Source organism: Lepidochelys kempii, chromosome 1 (assembly GCF_965140285.1).
Source record: "Lepidochelys kempii isolate rLepKem1 chromosome 1, rLepKem1.hap1, whole genome shotgun sequence".
Lineage (NCBI taxonomy): Eukaryota > Metazoa > Chordata > Testudines > Cheloniidae > Lepidochelys > Lepidochelys kempii.
This window is the reverse complement of record NC_136380.1, coordinates 322,866,835-322,881,914: the sequence shown is the minus strand read 5'-3', so window position 1 is coordinate 322,881,914 and position 15,080 is coordinate 322,866,835. Positions and strand designations below refer to the sequence as shown.

General features: G+C 42.8%; 1 protein-coding gene across 1 annotated transcript in view; it reads right to left on the bottom strand.

Moving 5' to 3' along the window:
• The window catches only part of CELSR1 (cadherin EGF LAG seven-pass G-type receptor 1), a 265,989-nt gene that overhangs the window by 82,423 nt on the left and 168,486 nt on the right, over positions 1-15,080 (bottom strand). The window lies entirely within an intron of this gene.

The window sequence follows — 15,080 nt, the reverse complement described above, 5'->3', positions numbered from 1 at the left end:
CCAAGGACAAGTCATGCCTGACTAATCTAATTGCCTTCTATGACGAGGTAACTGGCTCTGTGGACGAGGAGAAAGCAGTGGACGTGTTGTTCCTTGACTTTAGCAAAGCTTTTGACACGGTCTCCCACAGTATTCTTGCCAGCAAGTTAAAGAAGTATGGGCTGTATGAATGGACTATAAGGTAGACAGAAAGTTGGCTAGATTGTCGGGCTCAACGGGTAGTGATCAATGGCTCCATGTCTAGTTGGCAGCCGGTATCAAGTGGAGTGCCCCAAGGGTCGGTCCTCGAGCTGGTTTTGTTCAATATCTTCATAAATGATCTGGAAGATGGTGTGGATTGCACCCTTAGCAAGTTTGCAGATGACACTAAACTGGGAGGAGAGGTAGATATGCTGGAGGGTAGGGATAGGATGCAGAGGGACCTAGACAAATTAGAGGATTGGGCCAAAAGAAATCTGATGAGGTTCAACAAGGATAAGTGCAGAGTCCTGCACTTAGGACGGAAGAATCCCATGCTCTGCTACAGATTAGGGGCCAAATGGCTAGGCAGCAGTTCTGCAGAAAAGGACCTAGGGGTTACAGTGGACGAGAAGCTGGATATGAGTCAACAGTGTTCCGTTTTTGCCAAGAAGGCCAATGGCATTTTGGGATGTATAAGTAGGGGAATTGCCACCAGATCGAGGGACGTGATCATTCCCCTCTATTCGACATTGGTGAGGCCTCATCTGGAGTACTGTGTCCAGTTTTGGGCCCCACACTACAAGAAGGATGTGGAAAAATTGGAAAACGTCCAGCAGAGGGCAACAAAAATGATTAGGGGACTGGAGCACATGACTTATAAGGAGAGGCTGAGGGAACTGGGATTGTTTAATCTGCGGAAGAGAAGAATGAGGGGGGATTTGATAGCTGCTTTCAACTATCTGAAAGGAGGTTCCAAAGAGGATGGATCTAAACTGTCCTCGGTGATAGCAGATGACAGAACAAGGAGCAATGGTCTCAAGTTGCAGTGGGGGAGATTTAGGTTGGCTATTAGGAAAAACTTTTTCACTAGGAGGGTGGTGAAACACTGGAATGTGTTACCTAGGGAGGTGGTGGAATCTCCTTCCTTGGAAGGTTTTAAGGTCAGGCTTGACAAAGCCCTGGCTGGGATGATTTATTTGGGGATTGGTCCAGCTTTGAGCAGGGGGTTGGACTAGACGACCTCCTGAGGTACCTTCCAACCCTGATATTCTATGATTCTATGATCATTTGTTCAGTGAGAGTCTCCTTGAACACAGTTTTAAAAGCTATGTTTTGCACTCAGTGGAATGAGTAGCATTTTACGTTTGACTAATGAAAATGGTTTGAACTTTCAGTCACATAGTTCTTAATGAATTTCCTTGAAATGCATTCAACAATAAAACATCTAATTTGTATACTTTCCTATGCTTGCAATTGTAACTGCTACACATGTTAAAAAAGAGCAATGTCAATTAGTGCCACATAATAAATAATACAAATGACCAATGAAGTACATATATATATATAACCTCCTCTGATTCATGGGACAGATCCATGTACTGTACGTGTGCTTCACACTCTAAGCAGCATGCTGTTCAGTAATTGTATAGTTGGGACAAACCCACCCAAATAAAAAAAACATCTGCTGATGCAGTTACTTTTGTTCTTGTAAGGAGCTCCCAAGACCACCATAAACCTATCTGGCTACCATATCATTAACTCAGACAAAAACTCTTTGGGTGCTCAAGTGTGAGAGTAAATTAAACATGCAATCCACCTACATGAGTCTGGTAAATGCACTGTGCATGGTAAGTCAACAACATGGTTTTTTAGCTGCATCACTTGAGTTGCATTTGAGCTTTGTGTAACTGAAGGGCTTCCTGAAAGTTTCTCTGGGAAGTGAAGGCTCTACCCTTATGCAAATATCCTCATATGAGGCCCTTCTAGAATTACAAATGAAGGTTTCAAACTCAGTCAAATTCTTTAAGTATTTTGTGTGCTGTAAATCTCCTTATATGAAAACCATGACAACAATTTGGATCCAACAGTAGCTTTGCAGAGGAAAAGTCATTCAGTACAAACTGGGGCTCTTGCTGACAGCTCTTTAGGAGCTTTGCAGGAAGCTGATTTTCAACTCTGCCAGCTTGTCTGCTGCATTACAGCGAACTTGAACAGTCTGGGAATACATTCTATCGATTACTAACTATTAACAATGAGAAGAGATATACAAGGGGTAACAAACCTAGAAACATAACTAAATCCATAGTCACTGGATACTATATTAGAGCTGGTAGGAACATCTGATTTGTTCCAGATAGAAGCAGATTTTGGAAATGAATAAAAACACAATCAACTACTTTCCACTGACTTCAGCATCGTACTCCAGATAGAGGCTTTAAAAGCTGAGCCTGTTACACGTAGAGCCAATATAAATGTGAGCTTGGAAGCCTGGACTTACTTGATGGGGAATTCCCTACATCTCCTCCTGAAGAAAGGTACAAATGGCTAAAAGCAGCTGCAGTGTTCCTAACAGTGGGATGGGAAGGGAGGGAGATGGGTCCAAAGCTTTGCATTTTCAGTGCTCCCCTTGGTGCACTGTGTAGTGAGGGGAACCATCCTTGCATATCCCCCAAGCACAGTAATGGTAACTGTGACAAGCCCTTGTGTGGGCCATAGGGAGGCATCCATCCATGTTTCCCCCTGCTCCTGATTAAAAGCCACAATGCTGCTGATTAAAAGCCACAATCTGGCCCATGCTATTTAGTCATACCTTTAGATAGATTTCTCTGGTTATTCTGGATCTCACTCAGATGGGGGAAGTGAGTTTTTTTGGTCCCATCTTGAGCAAACATTTCAAGAGTGTGCAAATTTCCATATTTCATATTTGCAGTCCTTGGTAACTTTAGCAAAACTTCCTAATTTTTATTTTAATAGGAGCTCCAGCTCCTACTAAAGTCAACATAAAAAAATTCCCATTGATTCTAATGGTTGATTCTGGTCATAGTGACATTAAGATAATCTTCTACAACTGCATTGTTTATGCAGAAAATCCCCCTTAATCCTTTAATAAATTAGTTTTGAAGCCATTAGGATTTATTTCATGAATTCTCTCTGTGGCCACAATTATCTCTTGTCAGATGTCATTAGTGACGGATACCTACATAATGTTTCTGCTAAACTACATCTACTAATGATCAGATTTCTCTTATGAGGTATGCTTTTCAATAGGGGTCTAATATTTAGTATTCAAAAAAGATACTTATGAAGATAATAAACCAGTCACTTCTCTCCCCAGTACGTGTGTAGTAGCTGTGGCCTTTCCAAGCACACATCATATTATCAAAAACTGTTAATTTTCTATTGAAGAATATAACTGCCAATCACATTTCCAAATGTGCAGACTACCAAGTAAAAGGAATTAGTAAAATCTATAACTTTAGGTTCAAAAAGTGACTGAAAATTGTTGCTCTGTGATGACTGTTTGGTGGCCTACATACAATGAGTCCGTGATCTCTGTTCTGTTCCTAGTGGACAGGTGGCTGAATCATAAATACCACCATCATAACTGGCAGTCTCAGTAAAGAAACCGAGGCATGAATGGCCATGCAGCACAAACTCCCCTTTCACTCATAAAGGGGGCCCCTCCAGACAGGGCTGAGGTGCACTGGTAGGGCAGCAGAGAGAAGTTAGCATTGTTTCTATAGCTGCATATCAGTTATGTGGGAACAGAGGATTTCAGGTTGCAGGGCTGTCAACCCAGCACTTGCACAAGCATTAAATTCACTTTAAAAGAGAGAGAATATCCAGTATTGCCATGAATGGCTTTTGAAGTGATTGTATTGTTTGCAATCTGAGTTTAACCCCAATGGTATTTGATAGCTTGCTTTGTTCTTCCAAGGTTAACAGTGGAATACCAAGGGGGTGGGGTGAGGTGGGGTCAATCATCATTGCTGGATATAGAATCATTCTGTTTCCATAACAGGTGAATTTGCTATCATCACACAAGGTCTGTGTTTGCAGATGGAAACGTGATAGCCTATCTATCAGCTCCACCAGCAGCCAGCACTGTGGGACACGTATGCTACAATGAATGGGGCTTGCACTTGTCTCTCCATTGCAGACTGTTGTGGTGTAGCCATATGTCATCTGATCCTATTCAAAACAAACTGCAACATTAATCTCTAATGCAGACTAGTACAACTCTCACCTTCCAGGAGTCTGCTCATTCTGCTCACCCTGATGCAATGAGTTTAGATTAAAGGTCAGACTCTGGCTGTCCTTAGTTGGGGAACGCAGGCTCAGGGTGCCACTTCGCCCCATCAGTACACCTGCACAATAGGCCGCCAGACAGCCACTGCTCCCTGACTCCAAGAGGGAAGGATGCAGCTGGCACAGCCAGACGTGTTCCATGTCTCCACTAAGTGAACTGGGGCCGTGGCCAGGCCCCTGTCCCTCTATGCACATACTTGATCTCAGAGGCTGACCATGCCTTTAAAAAATCACATCTGAGCATGCGTCCCCACCCCCTGTGGAAACATTCTGCCTCTGGCTTTTGCCACCCATGCACTACACCTCCACATACAATCTTGCATGGCACAGACTCCCAGAGCCAAAACAGAGCCCTACTCATGTAAAGTCCTTTGTCAGCGAGGAATGCTAACTGGGAGACAGTGAAACTGAGTCCTGCTAGTCAGCTGCAATCAAAATACATTTTCTTATTGGAATAACTATAAGAATCGTATGAGAGTGAAGCTAAGGGCTTGTCTTCACTGCCTTGTTAGCTCAAATGCTTACGCTCGATGTACTCCACTTCAGCTAGTCAGCCTATGAGTGACAGCGACCAAGCTGGAAAGGCCAGCTCAAACCATCCTCAAGTTACTGTGCACTCATGGCCACAGTACTGAGTCAAACAAAGGCACTTGCCTTCTGGGGGCATTTCCCTTGGCTCTGAGTGCCACACTATTCTGAGTTGCTCCTTCCAAAGTCTCATGGTGTATTTTGGGAAAACAATGTTTGTCCGTTCTGGTCACATGGGCAGAAGTGGTGTGTGCCTGGCAACTTATTGCAGCACACCAATTCTGCTTGTGTTTGTTTCTGTGTTCAAATGGAAAGCCATGGGTCCTATTCTGAATGAGGAGTGGGATGCAGGGCTTTTTTCCACCCAGCTCCTAGTCCCCCTGCCTGGCATGCAGAAGCAGAGATGGCTGGCCAGATGGAAAGCCGCTGAGTGGAAATTGGCTGGCCCCTTGCGCGCTCAGCTGATGCAACTAACAGTTGCGAGCACTTTCTGAATGGCTTGGTCCGCTTGAGGTAGAAAGCCAGAGCCCAGGTGCCACTCAGGGGTCGCGGGGGGCACTCCCCCCTACCGGTACTGCTAGGGGAAAAACTTCCGGCCTGGTGCACATGGTGAGCACGCACACCTATTGTGGAATACACATGAGCAATCACTCGAAGAAGAACAACAAATAACCCTAGGGGGGAATTTTGGGAAGGCATTGTGGGACTCCCAGCACTCAAATGGATTGTAAGCTGAGTCCCCACTGCATTACCAGCTCAAGCTTCAGTGGCACTCAAGCTCCAACCCAATCCCCTTGACAAGCCTGCTACCTTGAACTTGAAGTGCTACTTAACTCCAGCTAGAGATTTCTGAATGTGGACAGGAGTCAGTTTAGGGGGAAAACTCAAGTTATATCTCAAGCTAACACTTAAGTGAAGATCACCTGTAAATGGCCCTGATCCTTGCAATTACAGACCGGTAAGTCTAACGTCAGTACCGGGCAAATTAGTTGAAACAATAGTAAAGAATAAAATTGTCAGACACATAGAAGAACATAAATTGTTGTGCAAAAGTCAACATAGTTTCTGTAAAGGGAGATCGTGTCTTACTAGTCTATTAGAGTTCTTTGAGGGGCTCAACAAACATGTGGACAAAGGGGATCCAGTGGACATAGTGTACTTAGATTTCCAGAAAGCCTTTGACAAGGTCCCTCACCAATGGCTCTTATGGAAATTAAGTTGTCATGGGATAAGAGGGAAGATCCTTTCATGGATTGAGAACTGGTTCAAAGACAGGGAACAAATGGTAGGAATAAATGGTAAATTTTCAGAATGGAGAGAGGTAACTAGTGGTGTTCCCTAAGGGTCAGTCCTAGGACCAATCCTATTCAACTTATTCATAAATGCTCTGGAGAAAGGGGTAAACAGTGAGGTGGCAAAGTTTGCAGATGATACTAAACTGCTCAAGATAGTTAAGACCAAAGCAGACTGTGAAGAACTTCAAAAAGATCTCACAAACCTAAGTGATTGGGCAACAAAATGGCAAATTAAATTTAACGTGGATAAATGTAAAGTAATGCATAATGGAAAAAATAAACTCAACTATACATACAATATGACGGGGGCTAATTTAGCTACAACTAATCAGGAGAAAGATCTTGGAGTCATCGTGGATAGTTCTCTGAAGACGTCCACGCAGTATGCCGTGGCAGTCAAAAAAGCAAATGAGATGTTAGGAATAATTAAAAAAGGGATAGAGAATAAGACGGAGAATATCTTATTGCCCTGATATAAATCCATGGTACACCTACATCTTGAATACTGCGTACAGATGTGGTCCCCTCATCTCAAAAAAGATACACTGCCATTAGAAAAGGTTCAGAAAAGGGCAACTAAAATGATTAGGGGTTTGGAACGGGTTCCATTAGGAGGAGAGATTAAAGAGGCTAGGACTTTTCAGCTTGGAAAAGAGGAGACTAAGGTGGGCTATGATAGAGGTTTATAAAATCATGAGCGGTGTGGAGAAAGTGAATAAGGAAAAGTTATTTACTTGTTCCCATAATATAAGAACTAGGGGCCACCAAATGAAATTAATGGGTAGCAGGTTTAAAATAAATAAAAGGAAGTTCTTCTTCACTCAGTGCACAGTCAACCTGTGGAACTCCTTGCCTGAGGAAGTTGTGAAGGCTAGGACTATAACAGGGTTTAAAAGAGAACTGGATAAATTCATGGAGGTTAAGTCCATTAATGGCTATTAGCCAGGATGGGTAAGGAATGGTGTCCTTAGCCTCTGTTTGTCAGAGGGTGGAGATGGATGGCAGGAGAGAGATCACTTGATCATTACCTGTTAGGTTCACTCCTTCTAGGGGACCTGGCATTGGCCACTGGCGGTAGACAGGATACTGGGCTGGATGGACCTTTGGTCTGGCCCAGTATGGCCATTCTTATGTTCTTATGCACTTTTATGTTTACCTTGCACAGAAGAATTTGCATGTTTAGTTTGGAAATATAGAGAAATAAAATTCAACTGTGTCTAACAGACAGTTGCACTCAATTCTTTCCTCACAAAGAGTGGTCAAATAAAAATAATATTTGATATATAATATTATCAAGGGTATTACTCAGGCGAATATTGGCTATTTATGTAAGAGTTTGCGGGGCTGGGCCATGTGATTGTGAACTGGATAAGGGCTGGGAAAAGCGGGAACAGAGAGATGTCTGATATTGTGCCCTAAAAGTGACATGTCCTGACAATCCATCAGGAAATGTTAAACCGAAATGTTAAATATCCTTGCTAATTGTAACACCTGTGAAAGGAAACGAGAGTGGTTTAGAAAAATTTGGTGCACTTGGGCCTTTCACCTAGTGTCTAAAACTTTGTTCAAACACCTGAAAATAAGGACTAGACACTGGCTCAATGGCCTAAACAAATCCAGTGAATTAAACAAAGGAGTAAAGGAATTACACCTTATTGCATACTGTCAAATATAAGAGGACATCCTTCACCCAATTACAGCGAATAGTGTGGTGTTCGTATTATATATGCTTACTTACTGGAAGCCTTAAGGCTCAAGTGACACTTACTTTCCAGATTCTTTCTGAAGCATTTACACCTGCTGTTTTTATAGTTCTTGGGCCCTGAGCAGTTGCAAGGAATGAATTCTTGACCACCAGTGGAAGACTGAACAGCTTCTGTCACAGACACTTGGTCTGATCTTGCAAGCCTTACTTTTGTGAGTCATTTCATGAGTCATTTAGTGAGATGCTCAAGTCATTCTGTGGTTTGACTGAATTACTGAACCATACACAGTACATATACAGTCAAGGTTTCCATAAGGATTTTCTGTTCTGTGCAGGATTTCTGGCCTGTCGGGAAATTACCTTATGTTCTATTGAGCTGTTGAAAAAGCACACTTAGCCTGTAGGGCAGTAACATTTTTAAGCAACCCTGACTTAATTTACATATAAACACATAAGTACACGCCACATATACATATACATACACATACCCTGTAATAATCAAAGAAACATGTCTATACTTAAACCATTTTTATCTCCTGCCAAATGATGAATAACACCCTTAGGTGATGAGTCAGTCAGGAATAACTGGAATATAAGTTTATGGATGTAACTTGAATTCTGAACAAAACTGCAGTTGTACTAAAAGTTTGGAACAATAGGTTGAAGTTTTCAACTAGGAAAACAAAATCTATTATTACTAGGTTCAGTAAAACCTTCTCAGACAAATATAGGCTGCGATCAAGTGTGGTGCTGCATGTGAAATTAACCCTGGATTTCTTAATCAACATTATCATTACTGAAAGTGGTTACCACTGGGTGGCCTGGTGGTTTTGTTTCTATTCTTGGTGGATGAGTGTCAACATCACTAAATGTATCCATTGCCACTCACATTGGCAGACTCTGCAGAGGCCAAGGACTTAATATTTATGAAGACTAAACTAATGTCTCGCCTTCGTTGGGCTCACTCTAGTTAGAGTAGAGGCACATTAGTAGAGTAATGGGGGAAGCTTGCACTGCTACTGCCCATTACTTTATCTGTTCTGTGGCTTAACAGAGGACTTCACCATCCAGGGCTCTCACTTTTCACCAACATTTAGTTTACTGGGGATATCTTCCCCCATTACTTCCTCCTCTTCTTCCAAAGTAACAAATAATTCCTACAGCTTGTCTACACGGTGAAGTGGTGAACATCAGTGGGCTGTGAATTCTAATCCACACCAGCTGGCCTGTGTTGACTCTGCTAGTGTGCACTGAAAGTTCCTTAGCGCATGTTAATGTAGTTACGTTTGAGACAAGATTAAATTAACATACACTAGGAGCTTTTAGTGCGTGCCAGAAAGGTCTAAAAGGGCCAGTTAGTGAGTGACGTATTGGTGCATATGAGAATTCACTCCCCACTGATGTGCACAACTGCACAAGGTAGACAAGGCCCTATATTTATGAAAACATCAATCTTAGGGAAGTGGGACATGCTCATCTTGAGGAAGATTTACAAGGAATATTTAGCACTGAAAAACAAAGGGACAGTCTCTTTTCCCTCTCTTCCAAGAAATGTGTCTTGGTTGGAAGCTCAGCTAATTGAAATGAAGATGCCAATGGGACAATACTAAAATTACCTAAAAATTACATAAAGCAGGCGCGATAATTGGAAACTACCAAATCCAAAGGAAGATTAGTCAGTATGCTGCCAAGCTGGTGTCTAAAATACTGTACAGTACATTTTGCTGGAGCCTTTCAGAGATACACTATCCTTGGAAAACAGAGGTTCTTTAATGTTTAAGTAAGATAAGGGAAGACCCTTGCCATTTATCATTAAACTACCAGTCTGTGGAATATGGTAGATGGATGATGGTTCCCAATTCTCTATTCATCATATTGGACACAGGAATACCCTGAAGATTGCTTCACTAGTCACCTGAATAGGGGTTAAAAATGAAACAAACCAAAAAAACAAGTGTTTTCAACAGTCTGAATAAAAATCACCTTTCCTTTCTTAATTAACCAGATTTCACTTTCTTGATATATATAGTGTCATAATCCTACCACTTCTCTAGATGTCCAAAAATTCTTCCCGATAGAATACGGTAGGTAAGACTTGAAGTCATAATGTAAAATATGCAAAATTAAAAGAAAAACCTTAAAAAGTTTAAAGGCCTTCTTTATGCAATATAAAGTTACAAAAGGGACATTAAAACATGCTTTAAAATAATGCTGTTTACATTGCAGGTCACCTTTAAATTCAACAGCACACCTCCCATTGACTTTAGTGGTAGCAGGATCAGGACCCCTGAAGATAAACAATTTGCACATGTGCACCAGTTGAATCGGTGAAGATGAAATGAAAAATTTCAAATACATTAATTCCCACCCTCCGTTCCCTCCCAAAAGTCAGCAAACATCTATTACTGCAAGAAACATGACTGGCAGGTAAACAGATATCTTGTTAATGGGGAGCTGACAAGACTTTTAATATGAGACTGACACTGAAGCAAAGTCACTGGCTCGAAGCTCCTAGTTCTTTCCCCACAGTGTTTGTTATCCAGGAAATTCAATTCAGAATCACCATTGCCACCACTAAGACATCTATCTGTCTTAGGCATTTAAATTGAAATCAAGAAGGCTGTCAACTGATGCCAAAGGAGGCGGAGGGAGAGAATCATTTTCATCAGTACATGTTAATTAAAACTTTATTCCTGCCTCTCCTCCTCTGATAATTATCTTTGCTACTGTGATGTTTTTGCATAAACACACATTAGTGTTTGTAGCAGAATGCTGAACATTTGAGCAAGTGCAGAACTGCTGTGATGTTTCTTACTGAACACCGCTGCACGTTGCCTAAGTCTGAAATGGAATTACACTGTCCGGTGGTCACTGGCATTAAGCACCATTGGGAAGTAGTATGATTAACATGCTAAAGCTTAAAGGGTGGTTACACTCTCTATTTCCCTCACCCGCACCTTGTAATAGAGTGAGGTTAGGACTGATCATTGCCCCATATGGCATAATTTTAAGGATAATATCAATGTGTGTGAAAGAAGGTGGGGGAGATTAAAACAGGGACCCAAAACAGCATAAGCCTTGCCTCCAACTATGTAGTCTGAGAGGAAGCCCTAAGGTTTCATAATAGCAGAGGCAGAGGCTTGGCAGGAGCTGACAGCCACCAGCCAGGAGGCTGGGAGGGGAAGAAGCATCAGGGATCCGCCCTGCAGTAGAGGAGGCAGGCAGGACAAACTCCACCCCCAAGTACTCCTCAGGGAAAGAGAGGAAGCGGCCCCTTAGAGAAAGTAGTAAGGAGGCCATGGACCTCCTATGCCTGGTAAGCACACGGACTATATCCGAGGAGCACAGATCCCCCCAAGGGGATAGGGAGGAATGATATGGTGGTGGTGGCACAGAGCCACGGTCACACTTTCCTTTCCCTACTAGCCCACACATCAGGTTGACTGCACATTGGGGGAGAAGCCTGCACAATTCACATGGATGATGCAGCTTCCACTCACTCCCAGCCTGCTGGGGAGTGAAAAGAGGGATTTTGCCTCCTGGGACACCCTGCAGACAAATAATCCATTTTCTTAAGCATGCAATCTGGCCCTTCGGCACAGCAGGGCACTCACACTAAAACCTCACCACTCCGTGCTCCCTATAGTACAACTGGCTGCACATTTATTTTCCTTAGAGGAACTAGTACAAAATGCAAAGCTGGGGTAGAGACTGACCTCTTGCTTCTGTATTTAAAACATCTGTCTCTTCTCAGAAGTAAAGCAACTGATGAGGGGGTCACTTTCTGACTAACACTCTGTTAACAATGTTACCAGTAACTTTAACAAGCAAACCTTTTCTGAATTAATTTTAAACAAACTCCTGGGGTGTCATTTCCAACCTTACCTCATTCATACCCAACATCACCTTGATTCAGCTGCAGAAATAAATCTAAACTCACAGCTAAGGACCTATCCACACCACTGGCCTGTTTTGGAATAGTTGAGACTTGCAGGCTTGTATTTTAAACATTCAACTATCAAACAATTAGGAACCCCGTAGGAGAGCCCACACACTCCCAAGTCAGCCATTCATGGAATCCAAATTTCAGGGACACTCAAAGTGTCACTGACTGCCTTACAAATTTCACAAACTGCCTGCACTTTGTTCAAAGCTAATGATTCAAAGATAAGATCAGTTCATTCATTTGAATAAAATATAAACTGACAGACAGTTAAAATGGATCTTCCAAGATAGTCTACAATCTGGTTAAATGCTGCTTGCCCTACTCACTGGGGCCTCTCCTGACATGGAAGTCCCACTGAAGTCAATGGGAGTTTTGCATAGATATCACAACCTTCTCAGTAGCAATAGCTGCATTGGACCCAATTAGAATCAAGGCCTGTTTGTGCTAGGTGCTGTATAAACACAGAAAGACGGGGACCCTGTCCTGAAGAGCTTACAACATCTTTGAAAACGAGATATTTTGAAAGGGGTGTGTGTGTGTGTGGGGGGGTAACAAACCAACGGAAGGAAGATTAAGTGTAACGATGATAAGAATACATAGTCACACAGACCTGCTAGGTGCACATCTCGAACGTTCTGAGTTGTTTGTGTGTGGTAGCACCTACAGTGTGTTAGGCATTTTCCAGGGGTGTAAAAGGAGACAGTCCTTGTCCCAAGAAGCTTGCAGCCTAAAGACAGACTGTCTACCTGTCTGAGGACAGAGAATAACAAAAGGGCTTTTCTGTACAGATCAGTAAGATACACTATAGGCACCACAGCATTAGCGAGTTAAGAGTGGAAACGCTTGGGCCTTGTGAGTGAATTCAGGGAGCTTAAAACATGCAAATAGGTAGTGCATTACAAGGCACAGAAGTGATGGTCCAGGAGACGGACAAATGGATGGACCACAGTGAAGTAGATGGGGTGCGGGGGAACGACGACAAATGGGGTTGGAAGGGGAATGAAGCTCAACAAGAGCAGGGTAGGGTGGGGCAGATTTATATTGAGCCATTTAAATTTTTTAAATTATAAAATATAGATCCATTAAGAAAATAGACAGCACGAGTTCCCAATGGCCATCTATTCATTTATTATCAGTTGCAAGTTTCCCATAAACATCCTGGTAGAATTCAGAAGAGGAGGGGTGTGAAAGAGGACAGGGTAGAAGCTACACACCTAGCCCAGGGAAGGAGCTCCATGTGCAAGGACCAGCACTGAAGAAAGTGCAAAGAGGTGCGTGGGAGAAGCAGACAATATAGAGCCGCTATTGTTGACAGAGCAGACAGGGAAGGGGCAACTCAGCAAGTTCCAAGAGCAAATAAATAGGCAGGGGCAAAGTTGTGAAGGGCATTAAAGAAGAGGACAAGACACTGGAGTCTGATACAGTGAAGGGGGAGCCTGTCAACGGATTCATCGAGGTGGGTGACATGGTCCAAATGACGGGCAAAGAAGATTATCTAAGTACTGTAGCTGTGTTTTGGCCTTGAGCTGGGAGGTGATGTGTGTGTTTGAGAAGCCAGAGAGCAGAAGGCTACAGTGGTCAAGATGGTAGTTGATGAGGTGCGGGATGAGAGCTTGTGCTGTGTGACTGGAGAAAAGGCGGGATTTTTGGAAATGGTGCAAGGCTGAAAAATGAACACTGTCCTGTGAACAATATGGAGTTATCTCCCCCTCCAAACCTGCTTGTGTGGGTAATTTAAATGAAGCCATACGTTTTAGGCATTCCGTTATTCAAACATGTCTGAGTTATATCAAGTTTAGACATAACATCCCATTTATCTTGGCATAACACAAATCCCTAAATTATCAGCCTTAGCAAACTCCTCACAGGGACTTTTTATCTTCAAACCTTGTTAAAACATAAGCCTGCCAAGGAATTGCCTTACAAATAAATATCACTAGAAGCAAAGACCTAACCATCCCCTCCGTTACACCAGGGTGCCTCAAGGGGGGGGGCCAGGAGAAGACAAGGCCATGGCTCTATCTTGCCAGCAGCCAGTCCTACCCAGCCAGCAGGACTGGCTGCTGAGGAGCATGCTGCAGCATCCTTGAGAGATGGTGCAAGGTATGCACTCCCCTGGAGGGGCACTTTAGGAGCCTGAACTATAGTTTACATTATTTGTTAAGTACTACACATGTGACTCACTTTGAGACCTGAGTGCGATTTCCCCTCCCCAACCCCAATGCTAGAGATTTCCCAAATAAACTGCTGAAGATACCAAAGCTTGATTTACCACAGTAAGATGGCATCAGTCTTTTATATTAAAAAGCAGACGTATGCATACCTCTCAAAAGAGTCGTTACCACATTGAATGCATGGTTCATCACTGCATTTTATGTAAGTTCAAAACCCCTGAAGTGAACGAAGCTACGCTGGCATAAAACAGGAGTAACAGAGTGGTGAATCAGGCCCTATGTTTTGATGTCTAGTGTCTCCAATAGGCTTATAAATCATGAACAATAACTGTGGCAGTGAGTTTCCATGCCTGGAATCAGTGGAAAGAAAGGGAGTGATTATTCAGAGTCCCTACAACAAAAATACAGCATTAGGTGATTAAAAGTAATATCATACCTTTAAATCAATAGTATGAGACAGAGAAGATGTCTACTGTTAACTACCTCACTGGGTTGTTTACAGAAGATGAGAAGGGACTATTAGCTGAAAGGTGAAATTAAGAGTGAAATAATTTTTGATTCCTTCTACCCTTGCCCATAAAAACCTCAACAATCCTTCCTCACTGCACCACTTTATTACATTAGACTGTTGAGCTATATTGTTCACCTAAGTCCTTATTGTATTCAGAACTTGTTAAAAGAACCATGGCATTTATTGCATTCTTCAGTGCTTGATTTTACTCTTAAAGTTTCACTCCTTTTTTCCAGGCCATCCCTTTCTATAAATGTGGGGGCCAATGCTAACCTCTCTTTATGAAAACATATTTTTAGATTCACTGTGCTAGCTTAGCGCCCTTCCGCCCGCTGGCCCTCTCATTTCACTTCTTGCTTGCAGACAAAAGCCCTCCTCAGGTTAACTCCTGTATCATTCACAGGGGGCAGGGCCAGCCTGAAGAGATTGCAACTTCTTTTAATGTCAACAGCCCTGAGATGACCAGGGAACTGGAGAAAGGCCCAACTTTGGCTCCTTGCCCATCCCAAAAATTAAGCTGGTGCATTTTTAACAGTAGAATAGGAGGGAGGGGGAATAACTACCCTCTAGGGAACAGCATCAGAGAAACATGGAAGGAACACCTGTATGTCCCCTTCTCCTCAAAGAGCTGGAGCAGTCTGGGAGATAGAAG